Consider the following 15,161-nt stretch of genomic DNA (forward strand, 5'->3'; position numbering starts at 1 on the left):
TCTTAGGGAAGCCTCCTGGCATGACATAGCACCTGCCCCCTACTCCTGATCTTCACTATCAATGCACAGTTATCACACAGAGTAGAAATAGCTTAATATTCAGGCCTTAGCTATTCACTTTCTCCTCACCTTTTCCCTTGTCCTTCCATACAGCACACTAACCAACTGTAGGGATGTTGCGTGAGTCTGGAAAGGGGGTGGGGTCTGGCATACTCCGCCCCTGCCCCCCCCCACGCTCAGCCTCTCAGACTCCAGTCCACAGCTCAGCGAGGAATCGGGCAGCTGCACACTGCTCTCCAGGCTCACACAGTGAACAAGGGCAGGCAGGCACCCGGCGGGGGTTTGGTGAGCAGCACGTGGTACAGATGGAGGTGAATCCGTCCATCCCTAACTAAGACTCTCTCTCCTTCTACCAGCTATCTCTACCCCTAATTGTAAACTGTCAAACTGTTAACTGTCATTTCCCAACTACCCTTTTCCACTTAGCTAGAACCCCCAGCCAATCAGAGTCTGATGTTTCCCAGACCAATCAAAAATTATTTTACCTGATCCAGCCCCCATCTATAAATATTAATTATGAAAAGCAATCATCCCATCAAAAACTGTCATCAAGCACTTACTACTACACAGGCCTTTGGCACAGTAATGATGATAGGCCTCAGGCCTACACAGGTAGGGATGGACGAGCTCTCTCACACCTGCCCCACGTGCCACTTTGCCAAATTTGCCAAACTGCCACTGTTCCCCTTACCCAGCCCCAGCGAGTGCATGGGTCTGCAGGCACTTGGCAACAGCTTGCAGCTGCCTGCAAGCCCATCCCTGATCCCTGTCAGTCAGCCTGTCATGCTCTCCTTGCAAAGAAGAGCACGAGGGGCAGCTGCCACAGCACAACCATGCCTCCCTCTGCTGCTGCCTGGCAAAGAGAGGAAACTTTGCTCAGCAGTGCGAAGGTGGCAGCAGCAGGATAGAAACCTCTCGGCTCCCATCCTGCTGCCGCAAGCAACTGCACCTCTCTCTGCCATGCACCGGCAGAGGGAGGTGCAGTTTCACGGTGGTGGCAGCACGCCCTCATTTTGCAGAAATGTTTCCTTCTCTCTGAATGAGAATGAGCCCCTTCACAGTGAAAGAAACATTTCTGCAAAATGACTGGCACGGCCAACTGGACGTCGGCCGTTTCAAGCAAATTTTTTCTTCTCCTTGAAGGGCCCTCTTCAGGGAAAAGGAAACACTTGCTCCACACATCCAGTGCTCAATGGTCTGTAGCAGTCCGGATGGGAGGGGGAGAACAGAGTGCTGCTCCCCTCTCCTCCTCATGTCCCTATTATTGTGGTAGCTGAGGCAGCGACAGGAACGGGCCAGGGCCTATTGCTGCCACTGCCATCACAGTTACAGGATGCAGGAGGAGGGGAAAGGTGCTTCCTCTCTCCTCCTCCTGTCCCCATTATTGCAGTGGCAGCAGCAGTGACAGGCAGCTGGGGGAAGAAGTGAGTGGCTGCACACTTGCCCAACAAGCCAACTCAGGCAAGTATGAACTAGCATCCGGGGGGCTGAGCCAGTGAGAAATCGCCAGACTTGAGCCCCAGATGGATGCCTGTTCCATCCCTATACACAGATACATTATAGCCTCACAGAGGTCATATAAAATATTTAAACGTTACAGAACATCAACAGTTATTTATATACATAGCATTTCTCCTCAGAGCCCATTAGTGTATATGTGAAGTCAGGATTTTTTTGTCTAAAAAAAAAAATAATGTTACAGTTGCTTACATTGAACCACATTTTCCATTTCAGTGCCTATTTCCCCAGTCTGGAGAGATCCTTTTGGAGCTTTTTGCTGTCTGTTTTTGTTTAACCATCCTAAATAATTTGGTGTTGACAACAAACTTGGCAATCTCACTGCCTACCTGTAATTCCAAATCATTTATAAATGTATTATCACATCAACATTATTACTACTTTTGGCTCGTGTTTTACCAATGCACACATGTGTACTATCAGTAATGCTGAGGAGAGAAAAAAAGACATGAAGGAACTGAAATCTGCAACAAATTCAACATTCACAGTGCTCTGTACAAAACACAAAATAAAAATACAGAACAGTGGAAGTTTCCTAGTTCTCCAGTAAACTTCAGAAAGAAACACTACTTCAAGGGGGTGGGAGAACGATAAGGTAATATATACATTTAAACTCCGGGGGGAAAGTTGGATGATGCGAATTTCAGAATCATCCCTGCTTGATAATCATCATGTAAGAAAATCATGTACAACTCTGTCATTTAAGAAGTATGGCATGAGTACATAATTCTGTTACAAATAAAATAAATAAATCAGTGCACATCAGGTTTCACCACTGACATTGCACACTACTTCTCTTTTGCAGATTTTATTGAGGCAGGAAAAACACTATATTTGAACTACTCCCAAGAGTCATTTCCAACAGTACTAGCTTGTCTCACAGGAAAACACCTACATGACACCCCCAGGATAAAAACAAAAAGAATCATTAGAAGGACATATATCCCTACCTACTTACAAATCACCTGGCAGATTTCCAAGAAACTCAGAAGAGGATAAGCATATCCATGCCTTATTTGTTAGTATGCACAAATAGCAAATACAACTCATTCAAATGGTGGTGGTGGTGTTTTAATTATTATCACTGAGCCTAGCATTCCATTGCTACTAAATAAATAGTCTGGCAGTGGTGGTGGTAATGGTAGTAGCTGTAATCATACAAACATATGCAGGCATAAGAGTGAAATGTTGCAATAGCAGTCTTGTTGGTAGCATTCCCTCACTTGGTTTTTGGAAAATGTAATAAGTGTCCTCATAATGTTTCAGTGAAATATAAATAAGAATGCAAGGTGTTCCATGGTAGATCGGACTAAGGGTCTATCTGTTCCAACATTCTGTCTCCAATAATGGCCAACCAGATACTTCTGAGAAGCTTACAAGCAGGGCATAATGGAGATAGCTTTCCCCAATGTTCAATAAGCCATTTCTGCCCATCCTATGCAGCACCTGTAATACCAGGAGGAGGTGGCCTTTGCATCTTTCCAGGCCAAAGCCAACATGCAGGGCCAATGTGTGTATACATGTTACATCATATGTCAACCCTGGGGAATACAGCTGAATGTTTAAGCAAGCCCCATCCTGCCATCATTGTACTTCCTAGTTAATTGGCACACACCCTCCTACTCTGGGCAGGCTTCATTTTAGACCATGGAGGTCTGTTCTGGGGCTGGCTGACAAAGGTGTTGTTGTTTTGTCACTTCAGCCAGATTGGCTTAGTCTCTCTGTGTGTGTTTTTCACCTACTCCATACTGAATCCAGGGGGTGAGAGTCATTGTTAGAGGCAATGATGCCAGTAAATTCAGTCAAAACGGGGCAGGCAGAGCAGATAGGGCTCATAGGGAATGTATTACTGGTGGGTCCGCGGAGGCACCTTTAATGCAGGAATTGGGGTTACGAAAGGACTTCACCCCCTTTGAGGCCTGAATGGATCACAGACTTAAGAGGCATGGAGTTGTTTCTGGATTCAGGGCTGGGTCAGTCTCACCCTTATTAGTTAACCTTAATAAGAAACATAGCATTTCAAGACTGTGGATTTTGTTTTAAAACTCAATAAAGTTGGGGGCCTAGTTCATCTAACCTCTCTGCATTTTGCCTCTTTCTGGGTGTAGGCACAATCACAGGCTTCCTGTTTCTGAACACAGAAGTTCCATTTTTGTTAAGTGTGGCTCATGTTGATGGACTATCAGGATAGGTCCTGATCGTCCAAACTATTTTGTAGCTCATACTAGTGACCCTCACAACATTCTGTGGCAATGGATTCCATAAGTCAACTGTACATTTGAATTGAGCTTTCCAATGAATTTTCAAATAGGAGCTCAATATTTCTTAGAATTAAAGCTTCATTGGGATTGTGAACTGTCCTCCATTTTGGCATTTAATTTGCTTTTATGTTATGGTAAAATGGGGTTTTGTGTGTGTGTGTACATGCACTAGTCAGTTTCAGCCTTAAGGTTAATGGTTTAGAGGTCAAATGTTTAGTTTTATGTAGAGCTCATAAAATTTAGCTTAGGAAGCAAGTACTAAAAAGTTCAGCAAAGGTAAAAAATAATTTAAAAAGCCAGCCAAGTAGGCAAGATGCTATGAAGTTCAACAAGAGGGCAAAAACTTTTATGTCAGGAAACAGTACCTTCATTGGCAGTAGGGATGTTGGAGAAATCCATAACAGATTCAAATGAGTTTAAATTTCAATGAATCCAACCCGCAATTTCCGCCACGGACCAACTTTTTCCAAGTCATGCAGAGTCCACAAACATGCAGGCCATTTTTTAAAAAACCTTCCAAGAATTATACACAAATTTAGTCATACAAATATATGAAGAAAAAATCCCCCACCAATCAAAAAGGTCCATTTTCCTCCATAGGCTAAAACATGAAGATGAGGATTTTGTAGGGATTTGCATATTTTTTGATTGTGCATATCACCCCAAAAGTAAAAAAAACCAAATTCCCATTAACTAATGCAAATTAGCATTAATGCGGATTAGTGCTAAAGCACACTAGTTAACGTGGATTTGTGCATTTGCATTTAATAAAAAAAAATGTGCATTTTGTCTATTAATTAAAACAATAAATAAAAACTTCTGCTGCCTTGTTGGAACTGTCCATGCTTTCTCAGAGTGGACTACCTCACTATTGGGAGTAGACATTTGTACATATCCTGCAATAATGGCCCTACATGATGATTTTGCCTAGAGCTAGATAGCCAGCATTAGAATATGTTCAACTTGTGTATGTGAAACATTAGATACGACTAGGAATGCATGAGAAGTTAAGCCAATCATCTATGTATAAATAGTTGTTTTGAAGGGTTCTTTTCTGTGTGAAGAGTAGCCCACCTAAATTTCTTTTTGTCCCTGCTTTGCTATTTGTATTCATTATTCAGATTCCCAGCCATTTCCTAAATAGGAAAAAAAAATGGCTGGGAATGTACTTTCCACAGTCATACTGACATGCAATAAACTAAAGAACACATTGAAGGTCAGCATTGCTACATCAGTAGTTTCCATAGGGATGGCGGAGAATTTCTCCCCGAAACTTCGGGGGGCCGAGCGCCAACGTGTTCAGCCCCCCGAACAAGTTTCGGGGAGAAATTCTCCGTACCCCCCCCGCCCCCGCACCCCCCCCGGGACGGGACTTACCTTTGCCGAATGTCCCTCCCAGCAGCGGGTCCGGCCGGTGGTTCGGCGGGTGTTCGTGTGGGGCGGGAGCGGCAGCCGGTCTTTCAACCGGCTGCCGCCGCCGCCGCCATTGCAATAAAAGAAAAACAAAACAAAACGCCCCAGTGATAGGCTACGTGACGATTAACGTAGCCTATCACGGCTAGATTTGAAAAGTCAGCCGTGATAGGCTACGTAAATCGTCACGTAGCCTATCACGGGTGACTTTTAAAAAAAAAAAGCGCGCACGGATAATGGCGGCCCCCATAGGGAGCCGCCATTCCCGTTCCTTATTTGATCGCTGTAGTCTACGTAAAGATTTACATAGACTACGGCGAAAATAGGGGCAACGCTGGCTGAGAGTGGGAGAGAGAGGGGCAGGAAGCTTGGACTCCTTGGTCCAAGGTCAGAGTGCTGTCACTGACCTTGGATCCAGGAATCTCAACTATCTTCCCTCCGCTCATCCAAGGACCATAGGATTGCTCACATAATTACATATTTGAATTTTTTTAAATCTCAAATTCTTTATCTCCAGAATATGAAGAACACTGCAAATTTTGATGAATTCTTATAGTAAAAAAAACTGATGATGTATCTGCCTAGCAGGGAGCTGATTACTGTTGTTACAGATGGTGAGCAGATGGTCAGGGAAAAAAAGAAGTGGCAACCCTAATTCAACACTGACATGATTGAATAAACAAGAATTCAAACGCAGACCTCTAAGAGCACTTTAAGGCACTCAAAGCTACGGATGTACAAATCCCTTACCTGGCTCCGCACAGGGGCATCCATGGTGGGGGGGAGGCACTCTGTCCCTCCCCCCAGAATCCTCCCTGGTCAGCTCCACTCTGCAGCGGCTCCGTGTAGCTGCTGGCCAGGGCCATCTGCAGCTGGAGTTCTGGCCGCAGCCGGGCTGCTGCAGCTGCAAATGGCAGCCATCGTAGTGGCCACCATTTGCATCCTTCCAGGCTGCCATGATAGGCTACATAAGTATTTATGTAGCCTATCACGGCAAAGAACAGGGATGCAAACGGCAGCTGCTATGCCGTTTGCACCCCTGCTCTTTCTGTGATAGGCTACGCAAGTATTTACGTAGCCTATTACGGTAAAGGTAGCCACGCAAATGGCGTAGTTGCCGCCATTTATGTCCCTGCTCTTTGCCGTGATAGGCTACATAAATACTTACATAAATACTTATGTCAGTGGCTCCGCTGGCGGCTCTGGCAGCGGTGGCGGCTGGTCTCTCGGCTGGCTGCTGCAGCCGCAAATGGCAGCCACCGTAGCAGCCGCCATTTGCGTTCTGCCAGGCTGCCATGATTAGGGGTGCACGAAAGTCACTTACCTGGTCTCGCAGCTTTTCGTGGTGGGGGGGAGGCGCTTCGCTGCTCTCCCCGCGAAGTTCAGGCCGGGGGGGAGGCTTCCCGCCTCGCCCGGCCGAAATTCAGGCCGGGGGGGAGGCTTCCTGCCTCGCCTGGCCGAAATTCAGGCCGGGGAGGAGGCGCCTCGCCTCACCCGGCCGCGAAAAAAAAAGTTTTTTTTTTAAAAAAACGCCCCCGTGATAGGCTACATGACGATTAACGTAGCCTATCACGGCTAGATTTGCAAAGTCAGCCGTGATAGGCTACGTAAATCGTCACGTAGCCTATCACGGGTGACTTAAAAAAAAAAAAGCACGTACGCAAATGGCGGCCCCCATAGGGAGCCGCCATTCGCGTTCCTTATTTGGTCGCTGTAGTCTACGTAAAGATTTTCGCCGTAGTCTACGTAATCTTTACATAGACTACAGCGACCAAATAAGGAACGTGAATGGCGGCTCCCTATGGGGGCCGCCATTAGCCATACGTGCTTTTTTTTTTTTAAGTCATCCGTGATAGGCTACGTGACGATTTACGTAGCCTATCATGGCTGACTTTGCAAATCTAGCCGTGATAGGCTACGTTGATCGTCATGTAGCCTATCACGGGGGCGTTTTTTTTTCTTTTATTGGAATGGCGGCGGCCGCTCCCACCCCTGACGAAGACCCGACAAACTGCCGGCCGGACCCGCCGCCGGGAGGGACATTCGGGAAAGGTAAGTCCCGTCCCGGGGGGGGTGCAGGGGGCAGGGGGTGTGTGGAGAATTTCTCCCCGAAACTTCTTCGGGGGGCCGAACACGTTGGCGCTCGGCCCCCCGAAGTTTCGGGGAGAAATTCTCCGCCATCCCTAGCCATGATAGGCTACGTAAGTATTTACGTAGCCTATCATGGCAAAGAGCAGGGACGTAAACGGCGGCCGCAACACCGTTTGCGCCCCTGCTCTTTCCGTGATAGGCTACGTAAGTATTTACATAGCCTATCACAGTAAAGGCAGCCACACAAATGCCCATTTGCGTGGCTACCTTTACTTTTATGGTAAAGGTAGCCATACAAATTTACTTTATGGTAAAGGTAATTTAATTTACTTTATGGTAAAGGTAGCCATGCAAATGGCCATTTGTGTGGCTGCCTTTACCGTGATAGGCTATGTAAGCCTATATGTAAGTGTTTACGTAGCCTGTCACGGTCACGGTCACGGAAAGAGCAGGGGCGCAAATGGTGTAGCGGCTGCCGTTTGCATCCCTGCTCTTTGCCGTGATAGGCTACGTAAATACTTACGTAGCCTATCATGGCAGCCTGGCAGGATGCAAATGGTGGCCGCTACGATGACAGCCATTTGCGGCCGCTGCAGCTGGCCGAGAGACCAGCCGCCGCCGCCGGCTCCGCATCCGCCCCAGGTAAGCTTCATCCCGGGAGGATTCCGCGGGGTGGCAGGGGGTGGGAGGCTGTTCCACCACGGGTTTTGAGGGGCTGAATGCCAGTGCATTTGGTCTCACTGAAATCCGTGGCGGAATTCTCCGCCATCCCTACTCAAAGCCCCAAGGCTGGCTGGATGACTCTGTTAGTTTCAGTTTCTCCCATATTCAGATTTTTTAATCTCAAATTCTTTTTGTCCTGAATGTGGAGAATTTTGTGAATTTTGGAACATTCTTATCAAAACTGAACTGCAACAAAATTCTCACCCATCTCTAGTCATATCTAATATTTTACATCCACTAGTCGAACAACTGCAGAGGGCTGCTCTTTTCTTTAATTAAGCTATTATAATAGCTGTCTATAACATACATGAATATACATGTGTCAATAGAATTTTTTTCCCTCTACATGACTTAATATCCATAAAAACATTGGGTTTTTGTATGTAACTACGGATTTCAAAGTGACTTCTGCAAATGTTAACTACTGGAAGTCGATGGTTTTGTTCAGTACGTCAAAATCTTCTTTCTTCTTTTACTCCCTGCTGCCCATAGGCACTATTAATTAGAACCATACATAAAACAGACATCTTCCCTTGTGAGCTCTCACATGAAATAAATTGACTTAATAAAGAGAGTGCGAATAATTGTCTGGTGTATAAGATAAGGGAATGAAAGGTAAAATCTTTCCATGTTAGGTGATCTGAGGTTGCCCATGCTAGCAAGGTGCAAACAAACATTTAGCTGAGCAATAACCAAAGGGAGAAAAATCCATCTGATGGATCACTTTCACCACTAATCCTCTTTGTAGAGGAATTCCACCTTATGTATGTACCTGTTTTCTTTATCCCTTACGTCTGCTGCTATCAACTATTTATGATAATCTTATGCTCCCCTTAACACACACACAGAAGCAAGGTTTACTTTAAAAGTCAAACATGTATTATTATTAATTTAAAGCATATTTACAAGATAATATAATTATTTTGCAGGTTAGATATTAAGATTGTTTGGTTGCTGCTTGCTTAAATTATGTATTCTTCTGTGATTTGCACGATGGTCTGCACAAAAGATTTCTTGCATTTTTGTTGGGAGGCATATCTGACAGAACTTTAGTTGAGCATATGTGTAATTACTTGTAGATACGGATCCTTATGTAACCAAAAGTTTTATTTGCTATGGCTGCTAAAAATTATTAGAGTAAAGGTGTTTGTGATGGAACAGAACTGTCTTCCTTTTTTATTTTTTTGTATATAGTCGCTGTTTGGATATTATGGAGATAAGGGTGCGATCCTAACTAGATAGGCGGCCACCTCCGAACTTGGAGGTGACTGCCTATCCAAAGCAAGGCAGGAGAAGCACTGGGAGGGGATCGTTCCCTCTGCACCTCTCCTGCCTTGCTTGTTTTCGCTCTCCCATTTTCAGCTGTCTAGCGGAGGGGGAGCCAACCGCGAGAGGAAGCTGCAGATGACACATTGGATGTGTCGTACATGCAGCTCCACTCTCCCCGCCCCAAAACGCCCCGCAGGCCCAGCCCTTTCCAGTTGCTCCCTGCTCCTCTTATGAGCATGGAAGATAGGGCTTCTCCCCAATGCCTCCAAGGCAGTGTGGACGAGGGGGTTGGTCAGTTTTCTGGGAACTGACCTAGGAGCGCAGGCTCCAAGGTAGGTTCCCAGAAATGAGCATATCCTATGGCCCTCTAGATAGTGTCTAGTGGCCATAGGATTGCTCCCTAAATCTTTTTTATACGTGTGCTGGTCAGTAACAGCCAGAAGGTCAAAAGTTTAGTTAGGGCACAATTCTATGCATATTTAGACAGAAAAAAAGTCCTACAGCTCCCAGAATTCCCTAGCCAGCATGGACGTGCTGGAAGTTGTACTGTAGGGTTTTTTTGGTCTAAACATGCATAGGATTGTGCCCTTCATGATTATTGGAATCAGGATGTGTGCTCAGGAAGCCAAGGACTTGCAGATGGCTCACAGTGCCAGTATTTCTGCAGAGTAAGAGGGGAGAAGGAAATGGGCAGCAAGTTCCACAGATGGCCAGAGAAAATAAGGAGTCCAGGAGTCATGAAGTCTGCACAAGAAGGAAATAATAAAAATTTACAGGACATTCAACCAGGGGTCAGGAGAAGGAACTTGGATAAAATAGGGACATAGTCAAGTTGGGTTAGCTGGATGCATTTATGCCTGGTTCTTTTATTACCTTATTGCTCAAATAGGTGTGTGTGTGTGTGTGTGTGTGTGTGCGCGCGCGCACGCACGCGTGCATTGTATGTGTGTATATATTCCAGGATAAACACTTTTTCCTATTAACTTTATTTTCCAGTAAGTTTTTAAACTTTGTTGTTTGAAATGTGTAGTCTGTCTAGTCTTTCTTCTTGTTGGGCTATCCACCCATGTCTAAAAGCCAACCCCAACATTATCTAAAAGTGTACCCAAGTCCCAAGAGGTTTTAAGGCTAATTTGGTGGAGGCAACCAGAGGAAAAAAGATTTTCATCTGGTGGTGGTAGAAAAGGTCGCTGGAAGGGCAGGGCAAAAAAGGGCAGGGCTTTTTCTGTGGTGGCCCCATCATTATGGAATATCCTACCATGGGTTATGTGCATTGCCCCTCCCTAGACTGTTTTTTAATGGGCCTTAAAGATTTGAATGTTCCAGTCTGCATGGGTATGCACAAATTCCCATCTTTATTTTATAAACAGGAGTTTTTAGTGTTGCTGTTATGTTAAATAAGTGTGCTGATGTATTTTATATTGTATTTTTTAAAAATGTTATCTTGTAAACTGCCTTAAGGCTTGTCCTTAAAAGGTTAGCAACCTGCTAACAAATAATATTAAATAAATGTGTGTGATAATAGTACAATGGATTACAGAGTCATGAATTTAAGATAAGCCAATTAAACTAAATTTTAATGGCTTCAACATGGGTATTTGTGTGTGTATTTCTGTAGGTAGATATGTAGGTAGATATATAATTAGTAGGGATGTCAGAGAATTCCGCCATGGATCTTGGTGAGGCCGAATGCCAGTGCATTCGGCCCCCCAAAATCCATGGCGGAACGGCCTGCCACCCCCCCCGCCCCCCGCAGATTCCTCCCGGGATGAGACTTACCTGGGGCGGATGTTCCGGATGGCAGTGGCGCCAGCAGCGGCTTCGGCAGCGGCAGCTGGTCTTCTGAACGGCCGCCGCTGCCGCCATTCGCAGTCAGTTCCCCCCCCCCCAATTTGTGATAGGCTACGTAAAGACTTACATAGCCGATCACATCTGGGTTAAAAAAAAAAAAAAGCGTACGCAAATGGCGGCGGCTACGGCCGCCGCCATTTGTGTTCCTTATTTTTGGCCGTCTTAGTCTACGTAAATATTTACGTAGACTAAGATGGCGAAAATAAAGGGGAATGCAAATAGCGCCCACTATGCTATTTGCATTCCCCCTTATTTTCGCCATCTTAGTCTACATAAATATTTACGTAGACTAAGATGGCCAAAATAAGGAACGTAAATGGTGGCGGCCGTAGCTGCCACCATTTGCGTACGCATTTTTGTTTTTTTTTAAATCCAGATGTGATAGGCTATGTAAGTCTTTACGTAGCCTATCACGGCTGAATACAGGGACGCAAACAGCAGCAGCTACAGCAGCCGCCCTTTGCGTCCCTGCTAGCCAGCGGCCGGATGTCGGGCTGCTGGCAGAGCCAGCTGGCGGCTCTGCGGAATCCCTGTGGAGCGGAGCCGGCTGGCCAGGATTCCGGGGGGAGGGACAGAGCACCTCCCTCCCCCAGCAGAACCCGGCAGAGCCAGGTAAATGGGGTTTTGTGCACCCCTAATAATTAGGTTGGAATGTACACAGAGTGATATTGATTTGGAACTTCATGGTGATATGTTTGGAGCAAAGGGCTTGTTACATTTTTTATATAGTTAAATAAGGATGTTTGAGCAGGTTCATCTCTGTGAATTCTAATTAGAGCTGTGTGCAAATGGACACTTGAAATTCTTTACCTTACTTGTGGTAAGTAAGAGAAATCTGGGAGACAATTTCACCAAATTTCTCCAGGGGGAGGAGAAATTCTCAACAGTTTCTCACAGGTGGGGATCCCCATAGGCAGGCTTGTTGCAGCCCAGCTTCTTTCTTTTCTGGTAAAGGTTTGGTATTTCTTCATGCTGCAATAGCATATTGTGGCATGCTGGCCCCCAATTTGCATCTACTGCAATGCAGGTGGAGGCTGGGTTGTGTCCAGCTCCAGGGATGAGGTGGAGTTAATGTTCTGCCAACAATCTGTCCTCCAATTTCCTGAAAGTTTTCTGTCCCCCCCCCCCCGCAACCCCATGAAAGAGGCTTCCATTGTTCTGCCTCATTCAGGACATTTTTAGGTTTATTTCGTGGTGTTTTTGAGCTTACCTAATTGCAGCGAGCCTCCCAGGCTGCCTGCATGTCCTGATCTGAAAAAGCCCTATGGGAGGAATTACCTCATGATGTCATGATGGCTGTAATTGAAGTGTGGGAAGCTGAGGAGGCTGCAGGCAGCCAGAGAGACGATTGTACAATGAAAAACAGGACACTCGTGCTCATTCCTTGGCCACTTCCTAAGTAAGGTAAGCCCAAGAAACCCAAACCCAACCCATTAGAATTTCTCTGAAATTTCTTCACTATAGACTTTATTTTGAAGCAGTTGCTCTTCTATCAAAGTGAATGAGAATGGTCAAAAAAATGTAGGAGGCATTTTCAGCACAGCACTAATTCTAATCCAAACTGACCTTATCTGCAGCTTCTGGACTAATGTGCAGATCAGAACTTCGTTATTCACTGGCTTTCATACTTCCTGAATGTTCCAATTATTATTATCTCAAAAAATATCCAAATATGTATGCTTATTTTCAGAGAAAATAGATCTAGAAATTTATATTTTGAGAGAAAACATTGGTAAAAATATGCATTTAAATGCATATAGAATATGCATTTTTGTGTCATTGTTTTTTTAATTACAAATTAATTCAGAAATGGGATGGAATGAATTTATGGGTGAACACATACGCAAGTGAAAGGGACCAGAAATAGACTGATTTGGCCATAATTCTCAATAATAAGTTCTAGATAGAACTTATATCACTATATCCATATCCATATGGTGTGGTTTTTTTAGGGATGGCGGAGAATTTCTCCCCGAAACTTCGGGGGGCCGAGCGCCAACGTGTTCGGCCCCCTGAACAAGTTTCGGGGAGAAATCCTCCGAACCCCCCCCGCCCCCCGCCCCCTCCCTGGGACGGGACTTACCTTCGCCAAATGTCCCTCCCGGCGGCGGGTCCGGCTGGCAGTTCGGCGGGTGTTCGAGCGGGGCGGGAGCGGCAGCCAGTCTTTTGACCGGCTGCCACTGCCGCCATTGCAATAAAAGAAAAAAAAAACCGCCCCCTGATAGGCTACGTGATGATTAACGTAGCCTATCATGGCTAGATTTGCAAAGTCAGCCGTGATAGGCTACGTCAATCGTCACGTAGCCTATCACGGGTGACTTTAAAAAAAAACAAAACACGTACGGATAATGGCGGCCCCCATAGGGAGCCGCCATTCCCGTTCCTTATTTGGTCGCCGTAGTCTACGTAAAGATTTATGTAGACTACAGCAACCAAATAAGGAATGCGAATGGCGGCTCCCTATGGGGGCTGCCATTAGCGTACGCGCTTTTTTTTTTTTAAAGTCACCCGTGATAGGCTCACGTGACGATTGACGTAGCCTATCATGGCTGACTTTGCAAATCTAGCTGTGATAGGCTACATTAATCATCACGTAGCCTATCAGGGGGCGTTTGTTTTTTTTTAAAAAAACTTTCGCGTTCGTGGCCGGGCGAGGCGGGAAGCCTGCTCCCTGGCCTGAATTTCGGCCGGGGAAAGGCGGGAAGCCTCCCCCCCCGGCCTGAACTTCACGGGGGGAGCAGCGAAGCGCCTCCCCCCCACCGTGAACAAGCTTCGGCGAAAGGTAAGGGACTTTCGTCCACCCCTAGTTTTTTTACATTTTGCAATCTGCTATCCTTGCAGCCAAGTAGAATAAAATCTACAATATTTCCATTATCTTATATGGCAATGGGATACTTCAGCTGAAACAATCACCTATACATTACTTTCAGAACCAGTGGACTGTCACTACACATGAAATAATGATGTTGATTTCATAATCACAATACCAAATATGAGGCACTTCAGCATATATAATCAGCTGTTTTAGTGGAAGTGTGCTTGGTTACATTAATCTGGGTCTATGAAATACTTCCACTGATATTAAATCTCTTGGAGACATGATACTGTTACTGAAAATCTATGGGACACCACTTTCAATGGGACTATGATGGAGATGAGTTGAAAACAATGGATCTATATTTTCAACAGTTAAAATAATAACAAAAACTAGCGAGTTGGAAAGTATTTTGTGAACTGATAGACTAAAACTGTTTTCAAAATCCCAAAGGTACTAATAGTTTGGATTTAATTTTTTAACAAAACATAAAAACAAAAACAAAGTGCTTCTAACATTTTAGAGGTCTCTTATGTCACAAAAGCCTTTGGCCTGCACTAGGGATGTGCAAACTCACCCCCATCCAAGTCCTCCGGACTCCTGCCTAGCCCCGGCCCCTGCTCGCCAACCCCGAACTGCACTCAAGCCCCTCCCACTCTCAGTGAGCAGCCCGCACTCACCCCAGCAGCCTTGTTGAGCTCTGTGGTCGCCATTTCTAAAACAAACAAAATGGTGATTGCAAAAATGTGCATGATTTTTGTATGTGCAAAAATGCACATTTTTGTAAATGTGCATAATTTCATGTGTGAAATGCGCATTTTTGGGAAGACACACATTAGGGTGTGCGTGAAAATGTGCATTTTCCCATAAAATAGCATTTTCGTGCATACAGAAATATGCGCATTCGCAAATGTGCATTTTCGCATATGCAAATATGTGCATATGCGCATTTTAAAAAATGTGCATTTTCACGTGTGCAGAAATTGTGCATTTTTGCCATTGCTGTTTTATTTTTTAGAAAGTGGTGACTGAAAAGCTCAACAAGGCTGCCCGGGTGAGCGCGGGCAGGGGGCAAGCAGGGGCAGGGGCTTGGTGAGTGGGGCTTGGGGGTGCGGGCAGGAGTAGGTCCGCCAGATTCCAGGATGAGTCGGATGCCTATG

The sequence above is a fragment of the Heloderma suspectum genome, chromosome 3 (genome assembly GCF_057233095.1).
Source record: "Heloderma suspectum isolate Gila_16-S chromosome 3, 16-S_ref, whole genome shotgun sequence".
Taxonomy (NCBI): domain Eukaryota; kingdom Metazoa; phylum Chordata; class Lepidosauria; order Squamata; family Helodermatidae; genus Heloderma; species Heloderma suspectum.